We start from the raw sequence: 27,010 nt of genomic DNA on the forward strand, positions 1-27,010 counted from the left end.
AGTAAAAAATAACATCGATGTGCTACAAAAAAAATATAAACATAATTATACATTTGAAAAACATTTAATAAAAATAAAATACTAGACACTGAAAGTGATATATGATTTTGATACGTATATATAACATATTTACTCAATGTATCATATACATCATTATAAATATATATTATGCATTTACATGTCAAATTACCTGATCATTCCAGCAGTTTTTAGGCTGAGACATGGCGTTAAATCAATTCTTATTTGACAGATATGCAATGACATAATCCATCACTTCAAAATCCAATAAAAATGCTCTTGATTTGTATTTATCCTCTGATGGTTTCCTATAGTATTAAGCGTAATGAAAAGATGTTATTCAAAAGTGTAACAATAGTTGCAATTTGAAAATTAAAAAGATTCAGTAAAATAATATAAAACTTACTTTTTTGAATGAGCTTTAACAAGCCCTGTAGTAACCCACTCAATAAACCCATCAATCAGATATGAAGGGGCTTGTTTTGTGATCTCACATCCTTCAAATGGAAAATTTGGACGAATTACATCAGTCATGATCGATTTTCCTTTTTCACTTGACCCAAATGAAGTTAAATAAGGGGATTTGCAGTTTCTTGAAGGCATCCGGATACGTGCATGAGGAGTACTTCTATCACTTCGGACAATAATATCTGTGTTTGGAATATCAATTGGTAATTGACTGTCCAAAAGCAAACTTTGGTTGTCGGTTAACTCATGTTGATTTGCATGAATAGGCAGACTTCCTAAATCAGCAATAAGTGTATTCATGGCTTCTCGTGTATGGGAGATATGGAACCAGATGGTGTAGAATTCTATATGGCTTACACTAAAAATTAAAAATAGTTTGATAGACATATGATATTGAAACGATACATGAAGCATAAATTACCAATGTATCAAATATAACAGTATCTAGCATAGACTGATTGATATTGTGTTGAACATTATATGAAACATCTTCATTCATTGCTCCTTCAAATAAATAATGAGGCGTTTGTGCTGATGGAGCATCCTGAATAAAAATGTACTGATCAATTTATGATGCCTTAAACAACAAATAATTATACATAAAAGGATTGTTAATGTATCAAGGACAGATAACAGCAAACTACGAATTGTATATAAGAGACAAACAAATTTAAGTAGTCACATAGCTATGTATCTTGCAATGAACTGTATAACGTACACACTAAATAAAAAAGTATAGTATCATACACAAGAACTTGAAAAAAAAAACTACAGATGTGAACGGTAAAAACAAGTATCATATTAATCCAATTAAACTTCAATGTATCATAATGATCAAATAAAACTTAAATGTATCCTAATAATCTAATTAAACTGAAACGTATCATACTGACACATTTTCATGTATCACTGAAAAGTGGATGAATACTAATAATCAAGTTACTCTGCTAAAATTACCTTCTTATGTTCACATGTTTCATCAGTATGATGACTATTTGTATTTGGGGATTGAAGTTCTGAAACGTCATTTATTACTTGATGATTCTTCAATGTATCTTCAGTCTGTATTTTTTAAACATACTTTTTTAAAGAATAATAAGTTAATGATAAATTATATAATTTTATATACACAATTAATAAAGTAAAGTAAACCTGATTGTCAACATCAAAATCAACAACACCAATGTTTTGATAATTATTGACAAATTCCATTTGTATCGGAGAGGTTGCTTGGTGTCCATCATTGCCTTCTTCATTGAAACCTTTAACCATGTGCGGTGTAGACTTTCCACTCATCTCCTTAATTAAATTAGTTTGTAACATAATCACCTATGAAAATTATAACACACAACAAAAATACACATAAACAATACATTACCTTTGGTTGTTGGTCATCCTCCCTATTCTTAGAATTCATCACCTCAATGTGATTTGCCTTTATCAAATTCACAAGATACTCAAATTTACTGTCTACCTATTAAAAAAATTACACATTCTGTTTTATATTTATGAATTAACATTAAAAAAAATTAATATTATTACTTACGTATTCCTTCATATATTGTTTCAGTTCTTCAATATCAGGATATACAAACTTATCTTTTGGGACTTGTGAAGAGACATGGATAGAACATACATTAGCAGGCAGGGTAGGCTCTTCAGCTGGCATTGAGAATGACTGATTTAATGGCGGCCTTAGCTTTGACAAAGGTTTTGAACCCTTAGTTTTATGTATATCAATATTCTTTCTCCACTTGGGTGGTGGTGGAGATGATGTATCAGATACACGTGAGGATCTTCTCAATGAATGACCTGGAGGGCTTGTTGAGAAATTCTCAAAACCTGACTTATCTTTAGTTTGCACTTTTTTGCAACAACTGGTGGCGTGGATAGTTCATTTTTGTTGGCCTCTTGAAAATCAGGTAAATGAAGGGCTTCCACCTCATCTGCGTTGGTACAATGTTTGAACAAGCATTCTGCAATTAAAATGGTTAAATGTTATAACAATATTATGTATCATAAAAAATGTTATTTACAACAAAAATTATAAAGCTTATTGATAAACTGTTATTTGATAATTTATAATTAATGTTACCTCGGAGAAAATGCTAGACATGAACTTTTCATATTTTGATTTTTCAGCCACCACCGTCTAATTACATATCCTAGGAATACCATTCGCTACTTTAACAGCAAAGTCTGGGCTTAGACTAGAGGCACATTCGTAATTCATACATTGAGTGCATAAGGCATACCAAAATAAGCGATACATCTATTTACTTTGGTTGAATTCTTGCCTGAGTGATGTAATTAGCTTATTGAATGCAATCTGACCCCAAGGATACAATTCATACCTACCATCTTCGACCATTAGATATTCTTCTATACATATGAAGGTCTCACCAAGATGGCATAACATGAAAGTATTGATGAAGTATAATATTGTCATTTCCACGAATTCCTGTGTGGTCTCCCAATTACCCATTGCAAAACGCTGTATCAAGCGACTCTTGGTTATACCTGTATGACAATCAGGGAAATATTTTTTTAATACCCGGCTCAGAGTGGAATTAGGATATGAAAAATCCTTAACATTTCCTTTGCATTTAAGGCCAGTTACAGTGGCAAATTCCTTCATACCAAACACCAATACATTCTCATTAGCATGACGAACATGCAATACATCTTTGTTTTCATGTTGCACCTCCAACAACAACAAACACTTAGTAATCTGACCCTGGAAATTACATTTTGGAATGTCCAAATATGGTCCAAAAACTTTTTTCTTGAACATTTCAACGCCTTCATCCTTTATTGACAATTTATTTTATTCACAAAATCAAAATTAAACGTCGCTCCAAACCTCAATGGATGTGCTGATTTTTTTATAACACAATTCATGCCCTGTTTATACAAAAAATAAAATATAAAATTGTACTTGTCTAATATCATACATTTGCTGTAATGTAGAGGGATATATTTAAGATAATGTGTAAATTGAGTAAATACATGACGATACTGTAATGATATCATATTAAACACGTCGTGAAAATGCATATGAATTATGATACATAAGTAAGTAACAAATATATTGTACATGAATTTCATTCACGTATACCAATTACATATATGTATAAGACGCTTGAATTTTATGAATGTATATGATACATCATATTCAGATTTATTCACAAAAACCAATCATACATATGAGTAAGACACTGGAGTTATCAAATGTATATGATACATCTTATACACTGACAAATAAAAATTGTAAAAATTGTACAAGACATGATGCTTTTACTAATAAAAAACACAAAATTAGTGATACACATTATGCATCTGATACACCTTAAAACTGTACAACACATGATGCTTTTACTAATACAAAACACAAAATTATTGATACACCTTATGCATCTGATACACCTTAAAACTGTACAATACATGATGTTTTTACTAATAAAAAACACAAAATTAGTGATACACCTTAAGCATATGATAAACCTTAAAACTGTACAACACATGATGCTTTTACTAATACAAAACACAAAATTATTGATACACCTAAAAATTGTACAACACATGATGCTTTTATTAATACAAAACTCAAAATTAGTGATACATTTAATGCATATGATACATCTTAAAACTGTACAACACATGATGCTTTTACAAATACACAACACAAAATTATTGATACACAGATATACCGTGGTTTCACGGTATTTTTAATACTTTTTCCTTAAGTTTAATGTCCAAAAGCCTTTTTGTACTAATTATTATGTAAGTTTACCGTTATTTGCAGGAAATTTGTCTAAAAGATGAATGCGATGTTTTTGAGCAAGAAATACAGAAAAGTACCACTTACGGAGCTTGTGATGGTTCGTCGTCCTCGTGACGGACCGTAGGTGGAATAACAGTGCAGCTACTCAAGGATGATGGGGAATTCAGACCAAGTGTGGGGTTACGGAGTGCGTGACAGACCGTCGTAGCCATGACAGTCCGTCCTGTTGGTTCGTCATAAAGATTAGAGAAGTAGTCTAGTACCCAAATTCCAAGAGTTCAAGTGTTTTAGAACGGAGACCCTCGACGGACCGTTGTGCCTGTGATGATCCATCATACCTGACATCGAGGGTTATGAAGAGAGCAACAGAAGAAATTGCACAAGTATGGGACGACGGAATCGCTGACGGACCGTCGTGACCATTACGATCCGTCGCGAGGTCCGTCGATCCAGCCGCGTTTTGACAGATTTCCAGCAAATAGAGTCCTTATTTAATTAGGTTTTTATTTTTTATAAATAGTACAAAAAACCTCATTTTTTGGGTTAGACTCTTGGTTATTTTTTAGACTCTTTGTTAGACTCTTGGTTATTTGAGCTTCTGTTCTGGATTAGACTTGGTGATTATTGTTACACTTTTGGAGAATCTTTATTCTTCAATTAATTTTAGTAATTGATTGTTGGTGACTTTTGTTGATTAATCGAGTGTACTTTTGGATTTTATTATTTCTCATTGAAGTAAGTGCATGAAATCTTATATTACATATTTGAATATTGTGATTATGACTATGGGTAACTAAACTCCATAACTAGGGTTGTGGGAACCATATATGAATAATGAGGTAAAACCTAACTAAAATAATAATTCTAGAATAGTGTCTTGCATGTATCGATAATTCTTTCGCTTACAAGTCTTTTTAACGGATGGCCAACGTTAGAAATCGCCTTACTACTACTTGACGGACCAAGGAGGTAAATAATAGGAAAAGAATTATCAACATAGATTTAGTGTACACTATCTAATAGGCTAGTATTGATTAGTACGAGCTAATAACTTAGTCAAATATCGAATACTATGTTTAATATGAGGTAAAGGTAAGGGTTAGTATAGCAACACACGTAGTCGGACCAAGGTGCGGAGTGAAATTTTCTAGATGCCGGACCAAGGATTTAGAAATACATAACTTATCACTTTGCATGCAAGATTCTAGGAAAGAATTGTTATAATTAGAATTATCAAGTTATGAACATGTGGGGAGCACGTACACCCTAGTTACTTTTATTAATTGATTAAACTCCAACATTTGAAGCTGTTAGTTGTCTCCTTTAATTTCGCTAGTTGTTCTCATTCATTTAGAAATAAAAAACGCCTTTTTATTGTCTTTGCTTTCCAAGGAAATAATTGACTAAATAGTAGTAATAATAGATTGAATTTAAGTCTGAACTAATTTCCTCGTGGGAACGATCCCAACCTCATTAGATGAGTTCTTTACTTGATACGACCGCTTTACTTCTTATTTGAGAAGTAAGTTTGAGCGTATCAAATTTTGGCACCGCTGCCGGGGAAAGTAGCTTTTTGATTAACTTAAACTTATTACTATAGTTTAGTCTATATTTTCTTAATTTTACTTTGTTTATTTTTTTTTATTCTTGCAGAACCATATTCCTTGTATGCCAAATACTCAGAGAGGAAGAGAACCCTTGTTTCACTACGATCACGAATTAGAGCATACACTATGCAACATAAATCAAAACTTGGGAATTAATGATGATGATCCAAACCAGAACATCCCAGCTCCTGTTAATGTTCATGGTCAGTTGTTACCCGATGGTTCGGGTGAAAACCAACAGAGGGGACAAAATCCCGCTCCACGGCCCCAAGAATACTACAGCAGCTATGACAATATAGAAGACTCCGATGGGCCACTTGTCTTGCCCCCTTTACCACCAGTCCACACTTTTGTGGTAACTAGTAGCCTGATGCAAATGCTCACTGCCAGAGGTTTGTTTTCAGGGCTACCTTCTGAGGATCCACATGCCCATATAGCTAAGGTAAGGGCAGTGTGTAAAAGCTGTGTAGCGAGGCCTGACTTGGACTTGGATGTAATAGGGCTAAGAGTGTTTCCTCTCTCACTGACGGGAGAGGTTGCTATTTGGTTCACTGATCTCCCTTACAACTCAATTTTCACTTGGAACAAACTAAGGGACGTTTTCTTAGCACGCTACTACCCGGTCTCCAAGAAGCTAAACCACAAAGACAGAGTGAATAATTTTGTGGCACTACCAGGAGAGTCAGTTAGTAGTTCTTGGGATAGATTCACCTCGTTTTTGAGAATCTTACCCAGTCACCGCATAGATGATGAGTCACTGAAGGAATACTTCTACGGGGACAAGATGATAATAATAAAGCGGTGTTGGATACTATAGCAGGTGGTTATTATGGGGAGTGTCCTTATGTTGATATTGCTGAAAAGTTAGAGAAAATCTCCCGGAACAATAAAGCTTGGAGTACTAGGAAATCAGATACTGGGAGAAATACCTTCGCAGTGAAATTCACTCACAACCCAGCCACAGATGAGATCCGTGAAGAGATGGCACAGATGAGAACTGAGCTTGGGTTTATATTAAAACATATCACTGGGGGAGTAGAAAAGATAAATGCAGTTAACTACTTGTCTAAACCACCACCACCAAATGATGAATATTATTATGCGATGAATTCCTATGAAGTAAATGAGCAGACGGGGGGTTTCCGACGAGTGACCAAGGCTCAAATCAGGATAATTGGCGCCAAGGTCAAGGGAACCAAGGTCGGATCTATGGTAACTATAGCCGTGAGGGTCATTATGTCCGAATGGAAACTACAACCGTGATAACAACTTCAACAGGGGTAACTACGGTAACAGAAATGATAGGAATGGTCCCTATGTCCCTCCTCAAAATCGTGAAGTTACTTCTAGGGATGGTGGAGATAAAATGGCGCGAGTTGAGGATATGCTGCACAAAATGATGAGGAGGTTCGATGCTAGTGATGAGCACATTAAAGAGTTAAAGAGTAATTTAGCGGGTATTGTGCAAAAAGTCGATACACATGCAATATCGATTAAGCAGATCGAGTTGCAAATGGCCCAATTATCTACGACTGTGAAAACACGGCAATCGGGCACTCTTCCTAGCAACACTGTTCAAAATCTGAAAAATGATGCACAGTGTATGGCAATCAATACTCGGGGTGGTAAGCAAACCATTCACCCACCTATGCCGTCTAATGAGGAAAAGGTGAGAAAGAATAATGATAAGGTGGTAGAGGGTAGTGGTGAAGCAGAAGATAGCACTGGAAAAGATGCAGAAGTCCCCATAAAGGTAATTTCCATGCCTAGACCACCACCCCCTTTCTCAGAGATTAGTGAAAAAGACCGAGGATGGTAAATATAGGCATTTTATAACAACGTTGAAGTAGCTTTCTATCAATGTCCCTTTGGTAGAAGCTCTAGAACAAATGTCTGGTTATTATGAAAGATCTGGTTACAAAGAAAAGATCGGTCACTTTTGAGGATGATGATAGAATGCAGCATTGTAGTGTTATTGCTACAAGATCTCTCGTACAAAAGAAAAAAAATCCGGGTGCATTCACTATTCCTTGTACAGTCGGGTCATTACATTTTGCGAAATCATTATGTGAGCTGGGGGCAAGCATAAATCGCATGCCCCTCTCGATTTACAAGAAGTTGGGTTTGGGTGACCCAAAGCCCACTGCGATGCAGCTACTGATGGCTGATCGAATAGTGAAAAGTCCTATAGGGATAGTCCACGATGTGCTAGTAAAAGTGGAGTCGTTCATATTTCCAGCAGATTTTGTTATTCTTGATTGTGAAGTCAATTTGAAGTGCCTATTATTCTTGGGAGGCCATTCCTTGCTACGGGTAGAGCCTTAGTTGATATGAAAAAGGGGCAGATGAAATTTCGGTTGAACAATGAAGAAGCAACCTTCAACATTTGTAGGTCCATGATGCAGAGTGGTGAGCTCCAATCTGTATCTGATGTATCCTACAGAGAAAAGATGAAGAAGGATAATGACCTAAAAAGATAAAAACGAGAGTTTATGGTTGGGGATTTGGTGCTTTTATAGTTTTAGGTTGCGTTGGCTTCCGGGCAAGCTCAAGTCCAAACGGACTGGCCCTTACTTGATTACCCAAGTATTCCCTCATGGAGTAGTTGAGTTAGAAACCAAGGAGGGAGTGCGGTTTAAGGTGAATGGAGAACGAATAAAACTCTATTTTGGGCATACTGCATCGGTGAATGAAATGATAAAGGCATATCATCTTGATGAAGGCTGAGTAATCAAGTGTCCTCAGTCGTGCCGCGACGTTAAATCAGGCGCTTGTTAGGAGACAACCCAATATTTATTGTTTTTTTCTTTTTAGTAATGGTAGAATTTTCTACTAATGGGTTTTAAATTTGGAGGCACATCACCATTCTGCAGAAAATCACTCTGCAGCAGTCACTGACGGATACATCGACGACCGTCGCATGAATCCGTCGTGCCAGGTACGTCTTTCTGTTATTTTAAAAACTAGGGCACACGCAACGGAACCAATGAAGGACCATCACAATAGCGACAGACCGTCATCAGGGACTCGTCACGTCATTAATGAAGCGTACTCGACCCGACCCGGCTGGGGGTTTTAAAAAATTTTAACATTTAAAAACCCTACCCCCTTCATTTCACCCATTTCCTTCCCTCTTCCTCCCATTTCCCTCCCTTTTCAACTTCTAATTTCCTACCTTTCTTTCTTTCGACCGATCATTTTCCCAAATTCACCAATTTCTAAAATCTACTCCCTACTAGTCGGAGTCTGCTGCTGTGGTTCTTTACTTGATTACCAAGTACCTTCCTTGCATGTTTTTCTCATAGTCTCAGGTATGTGTCTCTAATTTCTACCAATTTACAGTGCATTTTTCTTTATCAATTAGTATTAGCCTATTTCTTATTGTTTCATTCTGTAATACATATTTTGTCTGACCTAGGTTGAGAGTTCTTAAAATTGCCTTGTTAAAACTCTAGAAATAGGTGCTTTAGCATTGCTAGTTTACTAGGTAGTTGGGTTAGATAAATATAGGTTAAAACACCAACAATTCCATTTGGGTCATAGGGGATGAATAGGGCATCTCCAGTACTGTCACTGAATGATAGAATGAGACCCCGATGAAGGATCGTCGTATCCATGACGGACCGTCATTGGGTCCGTTCCAACATCCCTAACACCCCACTGTCCAATTTTATCCAAGTGTCCACCAATGGACAAATGTAATGGACCGTCGTGGTCCTGCGCAACCGTTCTGGTTGTTAGAGACCTTGTTCCTAATGTTCTCTCACTTTTTCTAAGTATCCTCCAACGGACATCTACGAAGGATCGTCATACCCTCGACGGTCCGTCCTGCATAACCGTCATGATTGTCAGAGACCCCTCTACTAAGGGTCTCCATACTTTTTTCTAAGTATCCGATGACGGACATCAACGACGGACCGTCATAAACACAACGGTCCTTCCTTCCTATCCGTCGTACTTGTCAAAGACTTTCTTTCACGGATCTCCACATAAACATAGTTTAAAGTAATACATGACGGACCCCATGACGGTCCGTCGTACTCACGACGAGCCGTCACCTGGTCCGTCGTGCTTCACTGTTCCTATAGAAATGTCATTACATCTTAACTCTTTTATTTATTTTGTGTCGTTTTGCTTGTCTTGTTTGCTCCTTCTTAATACTAATAATCATTCTTTACAGGTACTATCTATTATGTCACAAAAACAAGATCGAGTCTACGCACGTGGGCGATCGAAGTATGTCACCCCGTATGCCCGCCTGGTCATTGGCTCTGATGATGAGCGTGACCCCGAGTTCGTGCTCCCATGCACTTCCACCCCATCCCGAGTTGTACGTGCTTCCAGAGCCACACCCAAAAAGGTGGCGACCGGTGTAGTCACTGCCTCCCAGTCTGATGAGGAGCCCACACTGACCGGCACACCTTCTGGGTTAGCTACTAATGAAGAAAGAGCGTTTGGCTCCTTAAGAGTTTTGTGGTTGGAGGAAGCCTCCGAATCTGCTAAGGTCCCTCTACCCGCCACTGCTGCACAGTCTGCCTCGTCTAATGAGGCTGACTGTTCGGAATCCACACCTGGTTCACCGACTCATGCTCTCACCCTGATTGCCGACCAGCCCAACCGGTGGTGTGTCGACAGGCAATATCAAGTCTATTCCAACGCAAAGTTTCTAAATGACAAAGGAGTCATGACAAGGACACTTACATTGGAGCGGTGGGTCCTTATGAGAAGTCTCTCGACTATGCCAGAGATCCACAATCTCTTCACCCGACATCGACTGGAGTGGACAGCGCGTTCGTTGGGACGTTATAGTGAAAAGTTGGTCTGAAAGTTCTACGCCTCTTGCGTGGCTACTCTCAGATCAAAGATTGATAGGCGGGTTGCCCCCGCCAAACAGGCCCCACTGGAGCATGTTCGAGTACGTGGCATTCAGGTTGATATCTCCCTGCCTGTCATCCGTCGGTATCTATACGGTGAGGATGTTGATGCCAACTGGACCCCTCTCACCGCCGAGTTTGACTACCGGTGGCAAATTGTCAAAGATGGCCAATTCCTGCATGAGCCATTGCTGAGAGAGACCACCAAGAGGTGGATGGCCCTGCACTTTTCTGTTGATAGAGAGGGTGCCGACTGGGTGAACGAGCCGAAACGAGCCATCAAGAAGGCTAACATGACCTTCACGACGAAGTTTTTATGGTTGATTGTCCGCCACTGCCTTTTCCCCACAGCCGCTAATAATATAGTCACATGGGATCTTACAGTACTGATGGCGACGATGATATCCAGGTTTGAGGTGGACTTTTCTTGGCTTCTACAAGCGGTCATGCACGAGAGGGCTTTTAAGGTCACAACTACTTACCCTTTCCCGTGCATGATATTTTCTCTATGCAGGTCCGCAGGTGTGCCTATATGGCACGTTGATCAGCTCAAGACCCCGCTGGGCACTGTTGATATCGTCCTCATCAGGGATGAGGCCAATAAGTTGGATCCACGCAGAGGGCCCCCTCCAGAGTTGCCTCCACTTGGTGAAAATCTGGCTGATACAGTAGCACAAGCCCGCACGGCTACAAAGGCGGCTTCCACTGACACTACCCCGATCGATTCTATCCCGGGTAGTAGCACTGCCCCGAGATCCTCTCGCTCAACCCCTTTCCCCGTTTTGGTCCCGCTTTCTAGGGTCCAGAAATTAAAGGCACAGATGGCTACACTTCTGCATCATATCCAGCCTTGGATGCAGAGGATGCTGAGGCAGAAGAGAGCTTGGAGTGGAGAATGGTCCAGCACACAGAGTGGAAGATCGCTGAGGTTCATCAGCGCTTGGATGCTTTTGAGTTGCGGGTGCTAGCCAGGCCATCCCCTCAGGTGGATGTGTTGACCTTTCAGGCTGATGTCGACAGTCTTCACGCAGACATCGATATGATCTTAGAGGCTAGGGTGCCTGAGTTTAAGGCCTCTTCTAAGAGACTGCTGAAGAAACAGTGATGGCGGCCTTATTTGCCACTTTTGAGATTCCACCACCTCCCCCTTGAGAGCATGCCAAGAGACATATGGGTCGAGAGGAGGATGAGGCTCGATCACGGAAGAAGGAGCGCCGTGAGATGGAGGCTGCAAGGAGAGCCTCCCTTGCTGATGAGGAGGCGCGTCAGATGAGGGCAGTAGAGTTAGCAGCTGGGGCATCTAGCTCCAGAAATGTGGAGATAGAGGAAGGCACTGCTGATACTGTTGTTGATGTTGATGACACAACTAAGGGTGTCCAAATTACAGAGGTAGTGGTTTCTGGGAAATCGGACCCATCAGCTTGCTGATCATCGGCGCTTTGTGCCCCAGGTTTGCTTCACCTGCCAATTTTGTATTTCAATTTTTTTTATGCGTTGGGGAAAATTGCATGTTTTTTTTAACCCTTGGTGGTGTAAATGGAAATTAACTGCTACGGTGAAGTCTGAGTAGCCCAATTCACTATCCTCTTTTGGGATTTTCTTGCCTGTGTTCTTTTTTCACAAGAGATTGATTATTTTTTCTCTTGAACCGGCATGTCTATATCTTGTGTACATAGTTTAATTCTGAAGAATGATGACTAAAATGATATCCTGATAAAATGAAAATGATGCATGACTAGGCATAGTAATTGATAAAAAAAATGGGTGGCTCTAAGCATGGCATAGAGGTACACCACTGCATGACCCTAAGTCTAAAATTCGAACTAGGTGTCTGATAATTTGGTAGAGGAATGAGATGTCAAGTGAGTGTGAGGAAGATTTTAATAGTCCACTATCTGTACTGAGCTAGAACTTGCCTGGTTAGTCGTGCTAAAAATAAGTCGTAATAGACAAATAGGAAAGGATCGTAGGCCCTTGTTCAATATAGCCAATTTTTAGACTAAATAAAAGAAAACCAAATGAAATTAACCCTTCTTTGATCCAGATGATTTGAGCTTAAATTAGACCTTTCTTTTTCACCCCAACTGATCTTTTCTGAAAATAATGTGTTGGCCTGGGTCCCTCCTTTGACATGCGTACCTCAGCTTATGCCAAAAGCATAAGTTGAGTGTGGCTAATGCAATAAGCAACCCTTTTATGGCCATGACCCCACTTTAGGTATTGTGTACTTTGACTCATGTCAAAGCCATGGGTTAAGGGTGGATATGAGGAATGCTCTGGAAAGTGGGGTTGAAAGAATAAAGAGAGAGAAAGAACAAAAGTAAAGTGACTCAAGAATCAGTTGAAAGAAAATTAAAAAAAAATACAAGAAATACAAGAAAGAAAGAAGAGAGTACTTACACAAATGAAGAAGGAAGGGAAAATAGCAAGGTGAAAGAATATGAAAAACTGAGCGAAATAAAATGATAAAAAGTGGTATGTTTAGCCGATATGTCAAGGAGGCAAAAAGTCACTAAAGTATACGTAAATATACCCTACTTGACCCTGAGCCTATGTTACGAGCTAAGAAAGTCCTATCGTGATCCTAAGAGTTGTATAGTGAACTTAAAGCAGTGAAAATAAAGGCAAGCTTATGGCAATATGTATGAATGAGTGTGAATTTTTTCTGAGAGTGAGTGTTAAAAAGTAATCCTTATACTAAAACTGAAATAATTGTGTGAAAAATAAGGATATTGTTTTGAAGTGAGGACACTAGTTGCAATACCGGAAATATTAGCACCTCAGTGAGAAATTGAAGAGGATAGGTGTTAGTGCATGGTGAGTCTGTGTCATGGTCTAATTCCACATAATTCAAGCCTAATAGTGATAGCATGCATAAAAATGATGAGACTGATCGGGATTGATAGTCAAATGATTGCGAAAGATAAAACATGGATACTATTGTACAAAGATTTTGTATTGAGTCATAGTGCGTCGCTTGAGGACAAATAGCGAATTTAACTTGAGGGTATTGATATACCGTGGTTTTATGGTAATTTTAATACTTTTTCCTTAAGTTTAGTGTGTCTAAAATCCTTTTTGTACTAATTTTATGTAAGTTTCTCTTTATTTGCAGGAAATCTGTCTAAAAGATGAACGCGGAAGATTTTGAGCAAGAAATACAGAAAAGTACCACCTACGGAGCTTGTGACGGTTCGTCGTCCTCATGACGGTCCATAGGTGGCATCGTAGTGCAGCTGGTGAAGGAAGATAGGGAATTCTGACCAAGTATGGGGTTACAGAATTCGTGACGAACCATCGTAGCCATGACGGTCCGTCCACTGGTTCGTCATAAAGATCAGAGAAGTAGTCCCAGTAGTTTTGGAACGGAGACACTCGACAGACCGTTGTGCCTGTGACGATCCGTCATACCTGACGTCCAGGGTAATGAAGAGAGAAGTAGAAGAAATTGCAAAAGTATGGAAGACGGAATCCATGAAGGCCCTTCGTGACCACAACGATCCGTCGCGAGGTCCGTCAACCCAGCCGCGTTTTGATAAATTTTCAGCAAATAGAGTCCTTATTTAATTAGGTTTTTATGTTTTATAAATAGTTTGACAAATCTCATTTTTGGGGTTATACTCTTGATTATTTTTTAGACTCTTTGTTAAACTCTTGGTTTTTTGAGCTTCTTTTGTGGATTGGACTTGGTGATTATTGTTACACTTTTGGAGAATCTTTAGTCTTCAATTAATTTCAGTAATTGATTGTTGGTGACTTTTGTTGATTAATCGAGTGAACTTTTGGATTTTATTCTATCTCATTAAAGTAAGTGCATGAATTCTTATATTACATATTTGAATATTGTGATTATGACTATGGGTAACTAAACTCCATAACTAGGGTTGTGGGAACCATAGGCGAATAATGAGGTAAAACCTAAATAAAATAACAATTCTAGAATAGTGTCTTGCATGTATCGATAATTCTTTCGCTTACAAGTCTTTTTAACGGATGGCCAACGTTAGAAATCGCCTTACTACTACTTGACGGACCAAGGAGGTATATAATAGGAAAAGAATTATCAACATAGATTTAGTGTACACTATCTAATAGGCTAGTATTGATTAGTACGAGGTAATAACTTAGTCAAATATCAAATACGATGCTTAATATGAGGTAAAGGTAAGGGTTAGTATAGCAACACACGTAGCCGGACCAAGGTACGGAGTGAAATTTTCTAGATGCCGGACCAAGGATTTAGAAATACATAACTTATCACTTAGCATGCAAGATACTAGGAAAGAATTGTTATAGTTAGAATTATCAAGTTATGAACCTGTGGGGAACACGTAAACCCTAGTTACTTTTATTAATTTATTAAACTCCAACATTTGATGCTTTTAGTTGTCTCCTTTAATTTCGCTAGTTGTTCTCATGTATTTAGAAATAGAAAACCCCCTTTTATTGTCTTTGCTTTCCAAGGAATAATTGACTAAATAGTAGTAATAATAGATTGAAGTTAAGTTTGAACTACTTTCCTCGTGGGAACGATCCCACCCTCATTAGTTGGGTTCTTTACTTGATACGACCGCTTTACTTCTTATTTGAGAAGTAAGTTTCAGCGTATCATACACCTTATCCATCTGATACACCTTAATATTGTACAACACATGATTTTACTAATACAAAACTCAAAATTAGTAATACACCTATTGCATCTGATACACCTTAATACTGTACAATACATGATGGTTATACTTAATTTGAAATTAGTGAATCTCTCTTCATTGTTAAATGACTTTTAATTCGATTTTACAAACACATGCAGCAATTTAATATTAGGGTTTTATCAGCAAAACATAAAATTACCAATTTTAAACACATACCTTAGGAAGTATGGGTCGGGAAACAACATGTGCAACTTTTTTTCGCCTTTTTTTAAGGATTTCTTCAAGCTTTTTCTTTGGCTCGACTACATTCTTGTTCTTCATCGCTAATGGGTCATGCAATCTCTTGGATCTCTTCTCAGCCCACATTTCATCATCAGAATCATACACACGATTAGCATTAGTATTAGAATCATCATCTCTCGATTGACCCTGTTCCATATTATCGGTAAAAGTACACCAAGAAGAGAAAAATGTAGACTAAAATTCTTACCTTTTGAAAACTTAGAAATTTAAATACTTGAGGGAGACTCCTACAGAAAATCAAATTGATAAATAAATTTGCTGCATTACTCCTACAGAAATTGAAATTGATAGAAAAATTTTCTCCCAAACGTGGAGAATATTTTAGGAATAAAATTAAATAGGGTAACTGTTAATGATAAAGTGGGTAGCCTGAAAATAGGATTTTATTTTTATAAAGTAAAACTTTGTAATTGGCTGAAAAAAAGGTAGAAAATCTATATGTATCTTACATATTTTATTATTTGGGTGAAATAAGAGATTTTTGAAATTTTTATAATAAGTAGTGATAAATGGCTATTAAGGTAAGTAAAAGAGTGTATTTAAGTAATTTTTCCTAAAAGAAATGGGTCATCTAAATGACATTTGGGCCTATTATTTTATGATAACTCATATAACTATATTCAATTAATGAATAAAGTAAATGGGTCATCTAAAAGGGCAAATGAGTCATTCAATTAATCTGATTTTTCTTTTAAAAAAAATTATTGATCATCTTGGTTGGCACCTTGGAAAACAAAGAGTCCAATGCATGCATTGGCTCTTAAGTTTTCAAGAAAAGTTGGAGGTTTAATGTTGAACACCTATTTAAACTTTCTTCTTTTTTTCATTTAAAAAAAGAAGAAAAAAGATGGAAAGGAAATTGCAAGAAGAAAAATAAATTAAAAAAAATTCTTATTCTTAAAAAAAAAAAGATATTTCGCTTGAGTTGTCTTGGGAATTCAATTAATGTTAATGTTTTTTTTATGTTTTTTTTTTTGAAAAATTGTTTATTTTTTTTTCTAAGTTTATTATGATTCTCGTATGATTATGTTTACCCTTATGTTACTTAGTTTGTATATTTTTATTAGTTTATTCTATAGTGTTTCTCATATGATTGTGTTTATTATGATGTACATATATATTATTAATCATATTTAGTTTAAATATTAGCTTTAGTAAGTAAAAAAATAACAATCACAATTTTTTAGGTTTTTGGTAACTTTATTTTGGAAAACGAACTTAAGAAAAAAAATAAAAATAAAAAATGTAAAACTATTCATTTTTGCAAAAGGATTTAATCTGATCATTTTTTGCAACAAAATAAAAATGTAAATCTGGTTATTTCTGCCAAAAAAATGTAAATATGGTCTTTTTTTTCAAAAATAAAAATAAAAATAAAATTCTCTTAAATAAATATTTGAATTGATTATTAAAGTAAAAATACAAATTTGACTAATTTGACTTAATTATCTAACAATTAGAAAATTTACTTTTTTTGCAATCTTCTATCAAATAAGTCAATTTAGTCATTTTATAAAAAAAAAATTCTTACCAAATTGTTTTTTTTTTAAATTTTTATCAATATAAAAAAAAATTAAAAATAGTATAGCATTAGTTTAAAGGAGTGTTTAATTGTAATTTTGTAAAAAGTTTTTTTGTTTTTCTTCTTTTGTTGTCTTTGTCTAGTAGTAAAATTTAATTGTCTAAAATAATAAATATAAATGCTAGAAATTTTTTAATAATAATAAATAAATAAATAATAATCATTTCTTGGTCTCTATGTTGCACCATTTTCTTTTATTCATTTTTATCATTATTTTTTTAAAAAAAATTGAGTAATTAATTATCGTGTTTTTTTTCTTTAAATAATAAAATAAAACTTTAAATACCATCATATGTTCAGTTACGATCCTTGGTGTGTATTCCTTGTCTAGAAAAAAGGGTCTTGTGTGTGGTTACGCTCTTAGGCCAATCAATTTTTAAAAATATAGTATTTAGTACAATTTTTCCCCTTTTATCAAAAATAAATAAATAAATTACTTTAGTCAAATATAAGTTGATAAAGTGACCGTACTAGAACCACGAGACTCGGGTGGTGCCTCATACCTTTCCTCCGATCAATAGAATTCCTTACACAATCTCTGTTTTTCGTAGACTAAAACAAAAAAAAAGTTTTCTTTATTTTAAACTAAGAACTATGCGGTGACTTGGAACATCTAAAAAACTCAATTCCAAGTGGCGAGATAAAAAAATAAAAATATTTTTTTAAAACCCCATCATATCCCCAATAATTGTAAAAAATAAAAGAGGTGTGACAGATCTAACGACTCTGCTGGGGAAACCCCTTTATTAGTGTTCGAGCTTTTTACATTAAATTTTTTTTGGTTATTTTGTTTATTTGGATAAATTTTATGTTTGGATGCTAATTGTGTTATTTCAGTAATTCATTGTTTTGATATTATATTGTATATAAAGTATTTTTTTCTCGCACACCCTCTAAGTCTCTGTAATTTTGTTATACACTATGTGTGCGGTTACGCTCCACATGACTTCTGTCTAGGGTGAGTTAGAGTGCAGTTACGCTCTTGATTCTAGGTTGTCACACATGTTAGGCGGGGTTGGACCACCAGTTAAGTCAGAATAGCTCTGCTACCGGTACGCCGACCCTCCCAGACTCGAGTTGTCCGCTTGAGTAAGCCAGTGTAGACACCTACATAAATGTTAAACCTAGATAAAACGTCTCTGGTGTGTTTTTTTTTCTTTCATCATGTGCATTTAACCTAGAAAAATTTAAGATATGTATCCATGCTAGACCAAAATGTTCATTTTATATGCTATGTAAAATAGTTGGTTCAGAAGGCTTTGACATTGTTGACCATCTTCAAAATAGCTTTGTGATTTTAATTTTGTTATTTATTTTTTGAAAAGAAAAGGTCAAAATAAAAGAGGTAGTCTTCCCAAGACAAGTTTTTCTTTTTTAAACACTTGGGGCATTTAGTGCATCATATAGAGATTGACCCTAGAAGGGATATGGTCAAGGCATTGATTCTTTTTTGGGATCTCAAAAATAATGTATTTCATTTTTCTGACTGTGAGATGACACCAACTTTGGAAGAAATTGCCGGCTTCATGGGGAAGGGGTCTACTGTTCGAGGTGCTGATCTACGCAATAAAAGACCCATAATTCCAAAACATATTGATGCCGAAAAATTCCTGGAACTACTCAAGATTAATCAAATATAGAAAGAGTGTTTGAAAAATCGATGGATCTCATTGGACTTTCTATAACAGAGATATGGCCAAATGGATGGGTTCAAGAACTATCAAAACCAGTTGAGTAACCTAGGGGTGAAGAGGCTTGGAAAGCAAATGGATGTTTTGCTTTTATGGTTGCATTTTTGGGGCTCATTATTTTCTCCAAAAGGTACAAGCATATTGACATTCATCTGGCTGGTGTGGTGAAGGCGTTGACCATAATAAAAAATCCAACTATTATTCCTATGATCCTGGCAGATATGTTTCGTGCATTGACTAAATGTTTAAGTGGAGAAATGTACTTTGAAGGCTGTAATATTTTGCTCCAAATATGATTTTTGAAACACCTTTATCACCATGATGATGCGCCTAGGTTTACTCCAGATTGGTTCAACTATGTTTCCTCTTATAAGGATAGGAAGCCAAAATTGATTTTCCAAAAGGAATCATAGTGTGTGAAGAAAAACTTTCAGTGATCACAACTAATGAAATAGTGTGGAATTATTACTGGTTCCCAACTAAGGATATCATTTGCATGTCTAGTGGTATTTCATTTCTTGTGTTGATTGGTCTTAGAGGTGTTCAATCATATGCCCCACTTCGGGTTATGCGTCAACTAGTCAGAGTTCAAGAAATCTTACCTAATGATGATAAGAATAAGTTTACATATGACACTCCACCAGGTTTTGCTTTTAATAGCGAAGATATTATGAAGACTTGGTACGGGAGTATTATTTCTGAGCTAAGTGAAATGGTAGTGGAGAAAGATAAAAGAAAGGTGGTTCCTGGGTACCTATCGTGGTTTCGTGATCAAATGACATTTGGTGACACTCCCGAAGGATCAGCAGAAAAAGAAGAGATCAACATATTATAAGACATTTGAAATACGAGTTGGAGAAGGCCAAACAGACCATTGCACGGCAAGAAGTACAGGTCCAAAGAGGAAAAAATGACAAGTTAGAGTTGCAAGATATGGAAGGAGAATTGAAGCATGCAGAGGGAAGATTAGCCCGGTTGGAGGAAGAATTGCATAGTAAAATCCACTTGGCACGATAGATTAAAAAGGAGCAGAGTTTTGAGATCTCTCGATTGAAGAGGGACTTAGTGGCATCCGAAGAGGTCGTGCACTATCAAAAGGGAGAACTTAAGCGGCATAAGGAAAATTCTTGAAAGAAAGATCGTGTTAGATGCATCAGTTAGAAGAATGTAAGAGAAAAATCAGTCATTATGTTGATATCAGAGAGGGGCAAAGATAACTGATCATCGAGAGAGCAACACTTTGCCATCAACTTGAAGCAGCAGAAGGGCGAGAAACCCTCTTGAGGAATAATCTTGGTGATCGTCAGGCTTTGTTAAATGACTGTCATCAAAACATGGGAAGGGCTAGACTTTTGGTTCATCAACTGGCAGAGCAAACCTCCTATGTTATTAAAAATCAGCGTCATATGAATGATCAAGAAGTGGCTGAGCAAGCACGAACCATTGTTCCCCATCTGTCGAAGGTGTTGCTGAATTTGTATGAGACCTTAGGAGGAAAAAGAAAGCCCCAAGAAAGTGATGAAGATTGAAGAGAAGTTTTAGTTTTTTTTGTTCGTTTCATTTTATTTGTTGAAAGACTTGGTTATAAGTTTAAAATTAGGTGTTTAAGGATATTATGTTGATCCGGGTTGTGTTTAAACCTTTTGATTTTGTTGTTTTCTTGAAGTTTTGGCGAATGAATTCCAAATTAATCTTTTTGAGTTCTCTAAATCTTTGAACTACATAATGATCTGATTCATGCAATAACATGATACGTAGCAACCTCTAAAGGATCCTATCAGAATTTCTTTTTCAAAAAAAAATTTTCCAAAAAAAAAAGGACAATAAGCAAAGCAAAGATGGGATGAAACAATGGCCTTTTGAACCCATATTACTATGTGATTAATAAGTGTGTGATTGATTTATAAAATTGTCTAACCCCTAACAAGTTTGTTCATTTCACATCAACTCTAGTTAACTTTCGGTGGTTGGTTTGTGGTAAACTGGCTGAGCACCCATACATTACCAGGTCTAAGGTAAGAGCATCAATGATAACCAATGCTGAAACTATGGTGAATCCAGCGGATACTCCAATTGATTCAAAAACACGAGAGACAGTCACTGTTGAAGAAAATCGGACGTTGAGACATATTATGGCACAGTTGTGGCAAGCCTGGGCCAATGGACAAGAACCACCGACGTCTATTCCTGGTTTTCCTGAGATCACTAGTATCCGGTCTTCATGTTCTCAGGTCCCAATATCATAACTTTCTTCTCTCCAGGGTATGGTTCATTTGATATTTGTGGGGTCGGTCCATCAACAACACGTCCTCAAGGCATGCCATTCAGGAATACTCCCACTGTCACAACAGCTCCATCGGTCTATGCACTCCCACAACCGACTGTGACGCAAAGAACAGCTCAAGAGGGACAGTTCACCATTCATCCGGAGTAGTACTATACTCCTGGGATAGCATTTGGGGGCCCTAACTTTGTTCAATTCGGCTCCCCCATTGATATTTAGAGGCCCACTCCAGGCTTAGAGCAAGAAGAAATATTGAAAAAAATTAAAAGCATCGAGCAACACATGAAGAGCATGCAAGGGTTAGGAGGGCACAAAAGTGTCACATTCAAAGACTTGTGTATGTTCCCAAATGCCCACCTGCCACCTAGGTTCAAAACCCCTAAGTTTGATAAGTATGATGGACACGGTGATCCCATAGCCCACCTTAAGAGATATTGTATTCAACTTCAGGGTGCATGGGGTAAAGAAGAATTGCTCATGGCTTATTTTGGTGAGAGCCTGACTGGTGTTGCCTCAGAATGGTCTATAGACCAAGAGATCTCCCATTGGTACATATGGGATGATATGGCTCAAGATTTTGTTAGATAATTTCAGTAGAATGTCGACATTATGCCAGATCGTAATACACTCTCCAATACAAGAAAAAAACCAAGTGAAAGCTTCAAAGAATATGCTATCAACTTAAGAAAAAATAAAAATAAAAAATGTAAAACTAGTCATTTTTTGCAAAAGTTAATCTGGTCATTTTTGCAACAAAAGAAAAGTGTAAATCTGGTTATTTCTGCAAAAAAAATGTAAATATGGTCTTTTTTTTTCAAAAAAAATAAAAAATAAAAATAAGATTCTCTTAAATAAATATTTGAATTGATTATTAAAGTAAAAATACAAATTTGACTTAATAATCTAACAATTAGAAAATTTGCAATTTTGCAATCTTCTATCAAATAAGTTAGGGCAGTCATTTTATATAAAAAGAAAAATTTTACCAAATTGGTTATTTCTTAAATTTTTATCAATATAAAAAAAAGAAATTAAAACTAGTATACATTAGTTTAAAAGAATGTTTAGTTGTAATTTTTTTTTAAAAAAAATATTTTTCTTCTTTTGTTGTCATTGTCTAGTAGTAAAACTTAATTGTCTATTTATTTTTTTGGTAAAATAATAAATATAAATACTAGAAATTTTTTAATAATAATAAATAAGTAAATATTAATCATTTCTTGGTTTATATGTTGCACCATTTTCTTTTATTCAATTTTATCATTATTTTTTAAAAAAAATTGAGTAATTAATTATTGTGTTTTTTCTTTAAAAAATAAAATAAAACTTCAAATATCATCATGTGTTCGGTTATAATCCTTGGTGTGTATTCTTTTCTAAAAAGAAGGGTCTTGTGTGTGGTTACGCTCTTAGGACAATCAGTTTTTTTTAAAATAGTAATTAATACAATTTTTCCCCTTTTATCCAAAATAAATAAATAAATTATTTTAGTCAAAAATAAGTTGATAAAGCGACAGTGCTAGAACCACGGAACTCGGGGAGTGGCTCATACATTCCCTCCAGTCAATAGAATTCCTTACCCAATCTCTGTTTTTCGTAAACCAAAACAAAAAAAAGTTTTTTTAATTTTAAACTAAGATCTATCTGGTGACTTGGAACACCTAAAAACTCAATTCCAAGTGGCAACTCTACAAAAAAAAATTTAAAAAACCCGTCATATCCTCAACAATTGTAAAAAAATAAAAGAGGTGTGACTACATACCTGTTTTTCAACTAATTTTATATAGAAAAAAAGAAATTATTTTATTTACCTTTCCCATGTGTATCCCATTGTTCATTTTATCCAACTATTTTATCAAAAAAATTAAAAATCTTTAATTTTCATTGTTCATGTTTCCCCGTATTTCTCTCTTTCAAATTTATCTCAATCTAAAAAATGTTTTTCTCTCTTACATATTTTCCTTTTCATATTCTCATCCAACCTTCAAATTCCTTTTATCTTTTACCGTATTATTTGTTGTCTTTTTATCTTCAAAATCTGAATTCACACAAATTCCACTAATTAAGGTATCTTATCGTTATCTTTTATTTTTAGATTTATTTTCTGATTTTATTGTTGTCTAAATCATTCATATTTAGTGAAAGTAGGATAATTCTCTATTAGACCTCTAAAACACTCTTCGATAGATGATTCTAAGAGAGTTACTTGAGGTATTCACCTTAATCATCAGATTTCTAGTGATTTTCCATCCTTTAACATATGTATTACTCAAAAAATAGCGGATAATGTAGGATCCGCTTCTAAAAAGAGGAAAGAGAGACGATCAGAACAAAGTCTTTCTCAAATTCAGATTGAAAACATTATATCTTCGTCTAGTTAGGGTACAAGAAAAGGACAGAGAAGATCAAATAGTTGATGAAGAGGTATTTAATTATTTTTGGATGTTTAGATTTTTGCATGTTGAGTTGAAGTTAAAGAACAATTTGTTAAACAATGTGTATTGAATATATTTGTAAATATCTTATGTACACTTGCAATATATGTTAGTTTGTATTTTTGTAACGACCTGTTAGTCATTTTGAGAAGTAGAGTTTATTTCTAGTAATAACTGTCTGGGTCGACGGATCCCACGACGGACCGTCATGGGCACGACGAACCGTCGAGGGGGACTCGTTCCAAAACACTTAGATTCTGGAAATTTGGATACTGAGAACAACTCTCTGAACTTCGCGACGACATGGCAGGACGGACCGTCGTAGGCACGACGGACCATCACAGAGTCTTTAATGTAATTCGACTCTCTGAACTTTGTGACGGAATGGCAGGACGGACCGTCGCAGGCATGACGGACCGTCACAGATCTCTTGAATGAAATTGAGTCACTGAACTCTGTGACGACTCAGCAGGACGGACCGTCGCAGGCACGACGGACCGTTACAAACTGCGTAACCCTGACTGGGTCGGATTTCTGTTAAAAGTTTTAAGGGGCGTTTTGGACTATTCCTACTTATGATTATAAAGTAAGTGGGTTAATGTTAATAATTCAATTACTTGGGGGTTAAAGGAGATAACCTTGAATTAATTAGTGGGTTACTTTTACCATCTTTTATACTTAATTATATGGTAATTAGAGTAAAATAAAAAGAGTTTGAATAAGGAAAAATCAGAAAAAGAGAAAGGGAGAACGAACGAACGAGAGAGGGAGAAACGAAGCGGAAAGCAAAGCATTGGAAAAGTAGATTTCTTGATCACGATTCTTCGGTGGAGGTAGGTTATGATTTATGCTATTTCATAGTAAACTCTTAATAGCGAACGATATGTATTGGGTAATTTTGTAAAGTCTTCTATATGCTTAATTGTGTGCTTGCATGATGTGATTATGTAATTGTGATGAATTAGCATGATGAGACTGTTGACTCTTAAACCTTAAAAACATCCTTGTCAATGATGATACCTTGGTATAAAAGAAGGCTTGATGAACTAAAAGAATGAGGTTAATGGATCGGGTGTCACGAACCGACACATAGTATTAGTGGATCGGGTGTCACGAACCGACACATAGTATTAGGGGATCAGGTGTCACGAACCGACACATAGTATTAGTGGATCGGGTGTCACGAACCGACACATAGCATTAGGGGATCGGGTGTCACGAACCAACACATAGTATTAGTGGATCGATTGTCACGAACCGACACATAGTATTAGGAGATCGGGTGTCACGAACCGACACATAGTATTAGTGGATCGGGTGTCACGAACCGACACATAGTATTAGGGGATCGGGTGTCCCAAACCGACACATAGTATTAGGGGATCGGGTGTCACGAACCGACACGTAGCATTAGGGGATCGGAGTGTCACGTTCCGACACAAGAGGAATAAAGAGAATGAATCTTGAATTATGTTAATATACTCAATTTAATGAACCTGATTCCCAAATGGTTATGGTGTGGAGGCTTGAGACCTCATAGATGTGCTTGGGTTGTGGCCAATGGTTATGGTACTTGTTGTTGTTACCTGTTAAGTGTTATGGTTGATTTTATGTTATTATCTGTTATATATTGCTTTCTATTTTGAGTTGGTCGATGATACCTACTCAGTACTTGTGTTTTGTACTGACCCCTACTTGTATGTTTTCTCTTTGTTATTTGTGGAGTGCAGCAAGCGTACCGTAATCTTCAACTCAACCGCAACTCTAGCTAGTCTTCATCACATCAGATTTCAGGGTGAGCTATTGTTCCTAGCTCGGACTGGATTCTCTCTCATTCATGTCTTGATATCTTGAAGTTCGGACATGGACCATCTCTTTTACTTGTTTTAGCTTCTTACATACTCTTAGATTTAGTAATTTGAGGATAGATGTTCTTGTGATGATGACTTCCAGATTTTGGGGATAATAATAAGTATTGAGTTTTAGAAGTTATTTAATCGATGTTTATTAATGAGTTTTAAGTCTTCCGCATTATATTCTGTTTATTATGGTTGAAATGGTGGGGTTTAGATTTGTTGGTTCGCTCACATAGTAGGATAAGTGTGGGTGCCACTCACGGCTCGTTTTGGGTCGTGACAAACTTGCTATCAGAGCATTAGGTTCGTTGGTCTCATCACACAAGAATGAGTCTAGTAGAGTCTTGAGGAATGGTAGGGGGACGCCTTTACTTTTCTTTGAGAGGCTACAAGACTTTAGGAAAATTCCATTCTTTCTTTCTTTCGTGCTATTACTTGGATCCAATTGGTATCTAGGTAATACAAATTGGTATCTGACCATCTTCACTCTATTTCGCAGATGGTTAGAACTAGAGCAACAACTGCGCCAACACCAAAACCGGCAAGACAAGATGCGTCTAAACCAGCCACTGAGGCTGTAGCTCGAAGAGGAGCAGCGGCAAGAGGTCGTGGTAGAGGTCGCGGGAGGACGTCCTCTAAAGGAAGAGGACAAGCACCTGGCCCATCTAGTACTAGGGCGGTGACTCCTCCACCGACTGAGGAAGTAGTAAGAGAGGGTGAGGAAGGGGAGAATGAACAAGTGCAGAATGAGGAATTACCACCCCAACCTACCCCAGAGATGATTAACCAGGTCCTTGCTTATCTTAGTGGGTTATCTGATCAGGTCCAGACACCTCCAGTGTTTTCTGCGCCAGCGCCTCATGTTCCGGGAGTACAACATGCAGCTGCTGTGGCTCCCCGCATGGATGCCTCATTGGAAATAGGCATGTTTCCTCGGTTGACTACAGGGCCTATAATGACAAGTGATCAGCATGAACTTTTAAGTAAGTTCTTAAAATTGAAACCTCCAGTCTTCAAGGGTGTCGAATCTGAGGATGCCTATGATTTTCTGGTTGATTGTCATGAGCTACTACACAAAATGGGTATAGTAGAACGATTTGGTGTCGAGTTTGTGACCTATCAATTTCAGGGGAACGCCAAAATGTGGTGGCGATCGTATGTTGAGTGTCAACCAGCACAAGAACCACCTATGACTTGGGCATCATTCTCTAGCTTGTTTATGGAGAAGTATATACCCCGGACTTTGAGGGATAGGAGGAGAGATGAGTTCCTGAGCCTAGAGCAAGACAGGATGTCGGTTACTGCGTATGAGGCTAAGTTTCGTGCATTATCTAGGTATGCCACCAAGCTTTGCTTCAGTCCACAAGAGCGGATTAGCCGTTTTGTGAAAGGGTTGAGGTCAGATTTGCGGATTTTAGCCTTACAGGTAGCTGCTGCAGCAAAATCCTTTCAGGAA

This window comes from Solanum lycopersicum, chromosome 5 (genome assembly GCF_036512215.1).
Source record: "Solanum lycopersicum chromosome 5, SLM_r2.1".
Classification (NCBI taxonomy): domain Eukaryota; kingdom Viridiplantae; phylum Streptophyta; class Magnoliopsida; order Solanales; family Solanaceae; genus Solanum; species Solanum lycopersicum.